Source organism: Ahaetulla prasina, chromosome 1 (genome assembly GCF_028640845.1).
Source record: "Ahaetulla prasina isolate Xishuangbanna chromosome 1, ASM2864084v1, whole genome shotgun sequence".
Taxonomy (NCBI): Eukaryota; Metazoa; Chordata; class Lepidosauria; order Squamata; family Colubridae; genus Ahaetulla; species Ahaetulla prasina.
The window spans coordinates 152,178,833-152,189,109 of record NC_080539.1 but is presented as its reverse complement, the minus strand read 5'-3'; the positions used below and the strand labels follow the sequence as shown (position 1 = coordinate 152,189,109).

Genomic DNA, 10,277 nt, shown 5'->3' with positions numbered 1-10,277 from the left:
AGGGTGGCTTACAGTGTGTAAGGCAATAGTCTCATTCTATTTGTATATTTACAAAGTCAACTTATTGCCCCCCCAACAATCTGGGTCCTCATTTTACCTACCTTATAAAGGATGGAAGGCTGAGTCAACCTTGGGCCTGGTGGGACTAGAACCTGCAGTAATTGCAGGCAGCTGTGTTTTAATAACAGGCTATCTTACAGCCTGAGCCACCACGGCCCTAGTGGTGTAGTGTAGTAGTGGCCCTAGTGGTGACCTAGTGCCAAACCTGGCTTGGGAAAACAATGGTCTCTTTTTAAGGGGATAAGCTCAGTGCTAGGTATGCTTGACAAGGGAGCGTTCCAGAAATGGAGGACTCCCTGTTGCTCAATCTCATCCAGAAACACAGAACATTGGATGGCTATTGTACAACTGGCTTATTTGCTATTCTGAGAGCAGCAGTGAAATGAGGACCCAGATTGTTGGGGGCAAAAGGCGACTCTGTAAACCACTTAGAGATGGCTGTCAAGCACTGTGAAGTGGTATATAAGTCTAAGTGCTATTGCAATTGCTATTTTAATATGAATGCTATATTACTATTCTCCTACAGGTATTCATATAACAGATCTTGAGAAAAATTTTGTGGCTCATGCTGTTTTCTTCCCACACTGGAGTATCCCATGGAAGTGAGAAACCTGGATCAACTTTCTTACAATCTAATTCTGTGTATTTGAAGTACATAGGCAGCTTTAGCTGGGGCGGATCTTCCGGCGTATCTGAGGTCAGCCAAAAGATCACTTAAACAATCTCCTCTCAACTGCAAATTCCCATTGACTCGATCGTTTGGTATGATGAACTAAATGTCTGCGATGGCTCCTGCTATGACTTTTGGCGATCTGATATTGGCAGGTCTGTGCATGTGTGTATTTCTGTGGGAAACTGAGCCGGTGCCCACTGCCTAATTAGAGACTGTTTACAAATTTGGTGGACAATTTGGCAGCGCAGTGGGAGCAATATGATGTACTGCAGTAGAAAGGCAGTTGAGTCAGCCATCTGTAGTGCAGATCGAATTGGTGTGAACAGGCTGCCAAACTTGCCAAGCGAATCTGGGGAAGCATTTCCCAGGATGGAAATTTCTTTTAGCATTTTCGAAATGTCTTCAGTGCTGGGCAAACTCAGCATCTCCCACAAAGCACTCCTTTTTCTCCTCTTTTTCAGGAATGGGCAGATCTCAGAAGTGACTCCCACTCCCCTGCGAAAGGAAGTAACCAATATTGGGACTTTGAAAAGATAGTGAACAGTTACAGGTAGTCCTTGACTTATGACCACAATTGAGCCCAAAATGTATGTTGCTAAGTGAAACGTTTGTTAAGTGAATTTTGTCCCTTTTATGACCTTTCTTGCTGCAGTTATTAAGTGAATTGCTGCAGTTAGTAATGCAGTTGTTAACTGAATCTAGTTTCTCCATTGGCTTTACTTGTCAGGAGGTCACAAAAAGTAATCACATGACCCCGGGATCGTGCAACCGTCATAAATATGAGTTAGTTGCCAAGTATGTAAATTTTAATCACATGACCCTGGGGATGCTGCAATGGTCATAATGTGAAAAATGGTCATCAATCACTTTTTTCAGTGCCATTGTAACTTTGAATGGTCACTAAATGAACCAGGCTTGAAATCCTGGGTTTAGAAAACTTAGAACTCCGCCGACTCCGACATGATCTGTGTTTAACACACAGAATCATCTATTGTAATATCCTTCCTGTAAAAGACTACTTCAGCTTCAATCGCAACAATACAAGAGCTAACAATAGATTCAAACTTAATGTCAACCGCTTCAAACTTGATTGCAGAAAATATGACTTCTGTAACAGAGTTGTTAATGCTTGGAACTCACTACCTGACTCTATAGTCTCTACTCAAAACCCCAAAATCTTCAACCAAAAACTGTCTATTATTGACCTCACCCCATTCCTAAGAGGACTATAAGGGGCATGCATAAGAGCACAAAAGTGCCTACCGTTCCTGTCCTATTGTTCTCTTCATGTTTATGTCGATGATTGTATATGCTGTTGTGACAAAAAAAAAAAAAAAGAATTGTTGTAAGTCAAAGACTGCACATTTCCTACTTTTTGCCGTTTTTTTTTTTTAACCATCTGGTTTGAGAAGAAATACTTGAAGGGCATTTAACTTGAAGGGCAGTTGGGTGGGAAATATCCTTGGTTGTTCTACCTCAAGTAGCAATGTATCATAGATGACATTGGTATTTAAGAAATGCATATATTTTTGCATAAAACATATTTTTACATAGAGTGCTCCTATTTTAAAGAGAGTGGTCCTATTTCTGTGCAATGAGGGGCCAGCCTTTTGCTGTCTTTCCACCTGATTCCATTTGTGTGAGATATGATATGAAGGGAAAGGAGTGGAAGGTTTGACATTAAAATCAAAGAAAATGTGCTAAGAGCTCTCTCTCTCTCTCTCTCTCTCTCTCTCTCTCTCTCTCTCTCACACACACACACACACACACACACACACACACACACACACACCATTTTTAAAAAAGTTTCTAAAAAGAGAAATTAAAGACTTACTAGTTGCTAGAAACACTTAAGACAGAGTCTTCCCTGGCCCTCATGATTTTCCTTTAATCTTCCATTCTTGGAATAAGAGGACAAAAAAACAGAAACTCTTTCATGGTGATCAAAGATTTTACTCAATGCTTTACCATATCAAAATCTGTCACTTTTAGGATGCAAATTTTGACTCACTATCCCTTCAAAAAGCACAGTGGGGTGGAGACATCTAGTTTAAATAACTTTCTGACTTTCTGGCTAAACTGTTGAAATCAGACACTGAATGTAACATTCTAAGGTGGGGGTCCCCAACCTGTAGGTTGGGCCTATTTGCAACCGGGTTGCGTGAGTGGTGGGATGACATGCACATGCAACAGAGGTGGGTTTCAGCAGGTTCTGACCAGTTCTGGAGAACCGGTAGCGGAAATTTTGAGTAGTTCAGAGAACCGGTAAATACCACCTCTGACTGGCCCTGCCCCCATCTATTCTCTGCCTCCCGAGTCCCAGCTGATCGGGAGGAAATGGGGATTTTGCAGTAACCTTCCCCTGGAGTGGGGAGGGAATGGAGATTTTGCAGTATCCTTCCCCTGCCACGCCCACCAAGCCAGCCACACCCACAGAACCAGTCATAAAAGAAATTTGAAACCCACCACTGGCATGCAAGCACCCGCACAGCCCAACTCACGCACGCAGTGGGCGCTGGCACTCATAGCCCCACTCACACCAGCAGGATGTGAGAGTGTGCCTGCTGCTCGCACAAATGAAGCTGTGCGCATACACCTGCCCCTCACACAAAACCATCCCTTCTTTTCTCCACACCAGGCCACCAACCCGAAAAGGTTGGGGAATGCTGCTCTAAGGCATGCCAATCAAACTCTGTTTTGAAGCTGACTTTCTCTTATCCTCCATAAATATACTATATTCTTTCTTAGTCATAATCTACCTGACAGCATATTAGGGAGATCAACAGTCAACCAAAAATGTTTTTTTCCCCCTCTTCAGACTGTCCTCTCTGCAAACGATCTACCCTATATATGTTATAACGTCGAAGACTCAACTTTTTTAAGAAATACAGATAATGTATAACTTGCATCATTGTTTTTTTAAAAAGCAGATTTGTAAACTTTCTCTTTGTGAACTCTGACTTTCCTTTTTCTTCTTGAACTCCCTTTCCTCAAGTACACTTTTCTTTTACATCTGGTTTTTGGCTGTATTTTTAAGGGATTTTGTTTTTAATCCAAAGCCTTCCCGCGTGAAGGAGTATGAAGCTGCCTTTTATGTTCTTAAGAAATTTAACAGGATTTTGGTTTTAAAACTTTGAGTTATAAATCTAGCAGAACAATCCTATCAATTGTTCAGAGAATCCCGAGAAATCTAAATACTCTGATGATTGTAACCTGTCAGGGAGAAAATAAGGATGGAGAGAAGACTGGTTCTCTCTGTTCCTGTCCTTGCTTTTTAAAGCAAATGCCAAGCGCCAACACTGGAAGGCAAATTGGATAATGCAGCTGGTCTTCATTTCTTCCTGTGATAGAGGCATAGAAAACGAGAAGAATGAAAGTTCTTAAAAAGCTCAAATCTTTCCTGCCCTTCCCTGTCCTCAGTTCAAACTTCAGAATTTGGCTCTCCTCCAATGTGTATAAACTCTCTCTCTCCCCCTCTCCCTCTCCCCTCCCGCTCTCACCCTCTTTCCACCCCACCTCTTCCTCCCTCTCTCATCCTCTTTCAATCCCACCTCTTCCCTTAAGCAGGGTGTTTCTCCCCATGAGATCTGGGATCTCAAACTCACATTGTCACGTTGTCGTCACACAACCTTTTCCCCCCTTCACTAAAATGGGGGTGGGCGTGGCCAGCACGTGATGCATCCGGCCCGCGGGCCACGAGTTTGACACCCCTGTTATAGATAATCCTCATTTAGCATCTGGGCAATATATGCTCTGCTAAGTCCACCTTAACTAATCTGAGAAAAGCTAAGCATTTGGATGGGAGACTGCTGTAAAATCCCAGGACTGTATGCTAGCCTGGGAAATTTTTAAAAAGGCAACCTCAGAAAAGGCAGTGCAACCCACTTCTATAAGGGAGTCCTGGTGGCGCAGTGGTTAGAATGCAGTATTGCAGGCAAACTCCGCCCACAGACTGGAGCTCGATCAAGGGCTCAAAATTGACTCAGCCTTCCATCTTGGTTGATAAAATGAGGACCCAGATTATTGGGGGCAATATGCAAATAATGCTTATATTATAAACTGCCCAAGAGTGCTGTAAAATACCATAGAGTGGTATATGCTATCGCTATTGCTATGTTGTATCCAAGCAAATTGCATGGGTATGCCCATGGTGTCTCCAGCAGTCAAGCTTACCTCAAGGGCACCTTTACTTCTTCAAAAATCCAAGTCCAACATGTGGCTGCAGCAGGGCTGGGTTCTAAAATTTTTTACTACCGGTTCTGTGGGTGTAGCTTGTTTTGTGGGCGTGGCTTGATGGTCATGTGACTGGGTGAGAGTGACTTGGCAGTCATGTGACTAGGTGGGCGTGGCCAATAACAATAAATAATAAAAATAATAAACAAAGTATACAAAACAATAAGAGGTACCAAAAACCAACTTTCACATTTTACACCCACACAACACAACACAACTGACTCACGCAAAATGTAAAAGCAGCTGCACTTCACCCAAAATGGCCCCTGCAACAAGCAGGAACCTCACACAGCCACAAAAAGCTCAAAAACCAACTTTCACACTTTACACACACACACCAAACACAATACAACTGACTCACTTTCACACACACACACACACACACACACACACACACACACACACACACACACACACACACACAAAATGCCACATACAGCTTTGTGAGATTTTGTGTGTTTGTGTAGTTAGAGTGAAACACTACAGAAACATACCAAATCTCAGAAAGCTGCACAAATATTTTATTTTATTATTTTATTTTATTTATATTTTTTAGATCAGGGGTCTCCAACCTTAGTAACTTTAAGGTTTGTGGACTTCAACTCCCAGAGTTCCTCAGCCAAGAAAGCTGGCTGAGGAACTCTGAGAGTTTAAGTTCACAAGCCTTAAAGTTACTAAGGTTGGAGACCCCTATTTTAGATAAAAGCAGCTAAATTTAAAACTTCCTTAACTTTTAATTGCTGTCTAAAAACCCAATTCATTAAAAAAAAAACCAATTAACTATTTTTAATATTTATTTACCCAGCTGAGTCAGGCAGATTGAGTTGCTCACTGAGAAGATGGATTGCAGACAGGCAGATTCAGTTTCTAGCTGATGCAACTGATTGCAGAAGCCATGGCTTTGCGAGCCCGAAAGGAGCAGTAATTAGGTAAGTGGGTAGGGGGCGATTGGGTGGGCATGGGTGGGGACTGTTGTAAGAGGTTGTAAAAAAGTGATTTTAAAAGCCTGTGACGATCAGGAAATTCATCTGGGATCGCCAGAGGAAAAAAAGATTTTAAAAGGCTCCTCTGACGATCCCAGCTGAAGTTGCCTCATCGCAGCCCAGAACCTCTTAAAGGATTTTTTCTACAAGCTCTTTGGCCAAGGGAACCGGTTCAGGGGCATGGCCAGTTGGGCATCATTACCGGTTCTGCAAACTTGGCCAGATTTTTGCCAATGGTTCTCAATAACCGGTCCGAACTGGTAGCAACCCATCACTGGGCTGCAGGCTTCACACAGCTATCTAGCATCACAGAGCTGATCCTTCCCTATCCTTGATGAATGATCATGACAACTGGCCCTTCTATGGCCTGACAAGGAATCTTTTTCATCTGGTGTTTCCAAGCTATCTAAGTGTTCTCAGATGAACTGTAGAGCCACTTAATCAAATCATGGAGAAAGACCTGGCGAAGACTTGAACAACAACAACAACAACAACAACAACAACAACAAAATCCTTCCAAAATCTCTTCTAGCCAGAATATTAATGTCAGAATTTGAAACCTAGAGAGCACTGTTATTGAGGGGGCTCTATATTTGGTACAGCAAGATTCTTTGTTAGTGTTTCATATCCATCTGTATATATGTGGGTGAAAAATTCTGTTATATTTATAGCAGATACAGTCTTATCGTTCAGCTGCAGATACCCTGCTAGCAGTTCAGGACTACAGGATTTCACAATATTCCCCAACAACATTTACACATTTGATGAAACCACTTTCTGCCCACCGATCAAAGCTGAACAACAAAGGCAGGGTTCTTTTTTCCCATAAATCTCATAATATGGGCACTGCTACAGAACTTTCGTGGCGAGGGCAGGGTGAAAGTAGCTCATTATTAGCTGCCTTCTGTTTATATTTTTGAAGATGAGAAAGGAGATTGTATGCGATGGGTATCTTAAGGCTTGCAGAGGGTTGTGTTTAACCCCGCTGAGAAATTTCTCAACTCCTTGAAAGTTTTAGCTTTCCTCAGTTTGTCAAAAAAACATATTCAGACTGATAGGGATTTCTGTTGTCCTTTCTAAGACAAATATAGAAGAAATTTTGCAGTGGGCATGACTTCCTGCTCTGCCACCCTCTGTGGAATTTTTCTATCCTTACTAAATCTTGTGGATATTATCTTAGTAGCTGTCTCAAAAGTCAGGGGAACCAGATCAGTAATGGCATCAATCTATTATATTCTCTGTGAAAATCTTTGGAATACAGACCAGCCTCTCCAGTAGTGGGATTAAAATCCCGTTGCTACCGGTTCGCTCGTGGGTACTCACACAACACTTCTGCACATGCAAAGAGACATCCGCGTGGGTGGGCGGAGCCTTCTGCCGCTGCCCGAACTGAGGCAAACCGGTAGCAACCCACTAGTGAGCCTCTCCCAACACAGGCACCTTCCAAATGCGTGGACATCAGCTCCTGGAAGTTTTAGTAATGGCCATAGGAAGTTTAATACTAATTTAGAAAAGTAATTTGCTAACAAATGTTGATCCCTTAGGTTGAATATATCTAGTGTTGAATACAGTATATCTAGTGTTGAATATATCTAGTGTTTTTCTTTGTGAATGATATGTAGAGCTCTCAATTTTGGAATGAACCCACTGCGTGATCACCCAGCTACTGCCCAGAAAAAATGTATTGTCAAAAAAGGGGAATACAGGTTTGTGTCAAAGATATTTTACCATAATAGAGAATACTAGAATACTAGAGGTAAACCGCATGCCTGCTCAACCTATAATCCAAGTGTTGACAGCTGAGACATCATTTGAATATGCCCATTGTCTTTTCTGATTGTCATAGTATCACATGGAAGGGATCCTAGCGATAATAAATTGGTTTGGATGCACCTAAATTGAAATGATTATAATCATAATATAACCTCCTGCTCAGGACAGGATCCAATGGGTTATATCTAACAGATGAACATCTAGCCTTTTTTGAATACCTCTCTACAGGAGAACTTATGTCATGTAGCAGATTATCCCACTGGCTGACAGCGTCTACAGTTAGGAAGTTCCTCCTGATGTCTAGCCTGAACTTATAGTTTTAACTCATTAATTCTGGCCTCTTGGACAGCACAGAAGAAGTCCACTCCTTCTCTGTGCCAGTCCTTTATATATTTGAAGACTGCTATCCTATTTCTCATCATTGCTGGAGGGGATGGAAGTGGACTAAACATTCCTTGGTCTTTTTGACCATTCATCCATAAGGCTTAGTTCCAGACACGTTACCAAGTTGGTAGCTTTCCTCTGAAGTTGCTCCAATTTGTCACTGTCCTTTCTGACTTGGACACATTATTTAAGTTATACTATGAATTCTGTCCTTAGCAGAGTAGAGGGAAAGGATTGCTTCTTGTGGTCTGGACTCATGGTCCTGTTATTGAACCCCAAAATAGCATTCATGATATTCCTTAGCAGCTATATCATAGTATATTTAACTTGTGGTCAACAAGGGCATTCTGTTTCTTTTCCCATATAGTACCGCCAAACCTTTTAATATTTGGGTCTTAGATTTTTCCTGCTGAAAAGTGCAGAACTTGACATATCTCCATTAAACCCCTTCATATTCATTTTAGCTCATTACTCAAATCTATTAGGGACATTTTTGCTTTAAAAAGGATTTGAACAGGATGATCTTTACCATAGACATTTTAGATAGGGTGTACATGTGTAAAGAGTCTAGAGTTAACTGGACTGAGTTAGCTTCAGGTGCAATTCTCTAGAAATTCTCACAAGATTGGTTTTGCATGTATACAATGCCATATTCTGGCTGTACACCGCCCTGAGTCCTTCGGGAGAAGGGCGGTATAGAAATCTAATAAATAATAATAATAATAATAATAATAATAATAATAATAATAATAATAATAATAATAATAATAATAATAATAGATCTTTTTTTAAAATGTGGATTGGAATCCCTGTGTTGAATTAAAGGTTTTGTTTTGCTTCCTGTGGTTGTGACAAACTATTACAAACCTCCAGAAATTTGAAATTTAAGGATGTACAAATTGCTAAAAGTCTTGCCGGTTTTTTTTTTTTTACTCCCTATTATTATGGAACTAATTGATCCTGCTGTTTTTTCTGACAATCTTTGAAACTTGTAGAAAGTTTCATAACTGTTTACTTTCATAGTATCTCATGACATATTGCAACCTTTGTTATACAGTATCTTATACTGTATATATACTCAACAGTTAATGTAAATTGTTCATATCCCTCCTTTATCCAATTCTACAGAGGAATTATTGAGTCTGTCATTTGCACCTCTATAACTGTCTGGTTCGGTTCTGCAACCCAACAAGAAAAACACAGACTTCAGAGGATAATTAGAACTGCAGAAAAAATAATTGCTACCAACTTGCCTTCCATTGAGGACCTGTATACTGCACGAATCAAGAAGAGGGCCGTGAAAATATTTGCAGATCCTTCGCATCCTGGACATAAACTGTTTCAACTCCTACCCTCAAAACGACGCTATAGAGCACTGCACACCAGAACAACTAGACACAAGAACAGTTTTTCCCCCGAAGGCCATCACTCTGCTAAACAAATAATTCCCTCAACACTGTCAGACTATTTACTGAATCTGCACTACTATTAATCGTTTCATAGTTCCCATCACCAATCTCTTTCCACTTATGACTGTATGACTATAACTTGTTGCTGGCAATCCTTATGATTTATATTGATATATTGATCATCAATTGTGTTGTAAATGTTGTACCTTGATGAACGTATCTTTTCTTTTATGTACACTGAGAGCATATGCACCAAGACAAATTCCTTGTGTGTCCAATCACACTTGGCCAATAAAATTCTATTCTATTCTATTCTATTCTATTCTATTCTATTCTATTCTATTCTATTCTATTCTATTCTATTCTATTCTATTTATTAAATGGAAATTGTCTTCTTTTTGTTTTCTGGTATGCACATTTTCCTAATGCAGATTATTGAGATGCAGTTTCCTCCAATGTAAATTCTCTTTTTAAATATAATTGCCGCAACGTATAGATAACTTTCTGTAATGGACTTTTAGTGATGATGTTTTAAAAATCTTCCTTGAGCAAGAAAAATGTATGCTAGGTTTAATAATTGATTTTATACTAGTATTTTTTTTTATTACTGTGCAATTCATGTAGGTTATTTTAATATCCCAACTGGAAAATAAATTTGACCAATACTGATAGATGAGAAATCTCTCTGATTTTATATATTTTTCAAAAATAAGAGCTTATCACATTTAATAGTTTCATAAATACAGTAGGACAAAAAGGACT

The 10,277-nt window shown here is 40.2% G+C and overlaps 1 long non-coding RNA gene across 1 annotated transcript; it reads left to right on the top strand.

Annotated features, from left to right (window-relative positions):
• Window positions 1–1,081: 1,081 nt before the first annotated feature.
• On the top strand, window positions 1,082–9,879 carry LOC131195886 (uncharacterized). Its single transcript, XR_009154571.1, has 3 exons — window positions 1,082–1,283; window positions 5,772–5,895; window positions 9,235–9,879. It is a non-coding gene; the product is annotated as an uncharacterized LOC131195886 (long non-coding RNA).
• The last annotated feature ends 398 nt before the right edge of the window (window positions 9,880–10,277 follow it).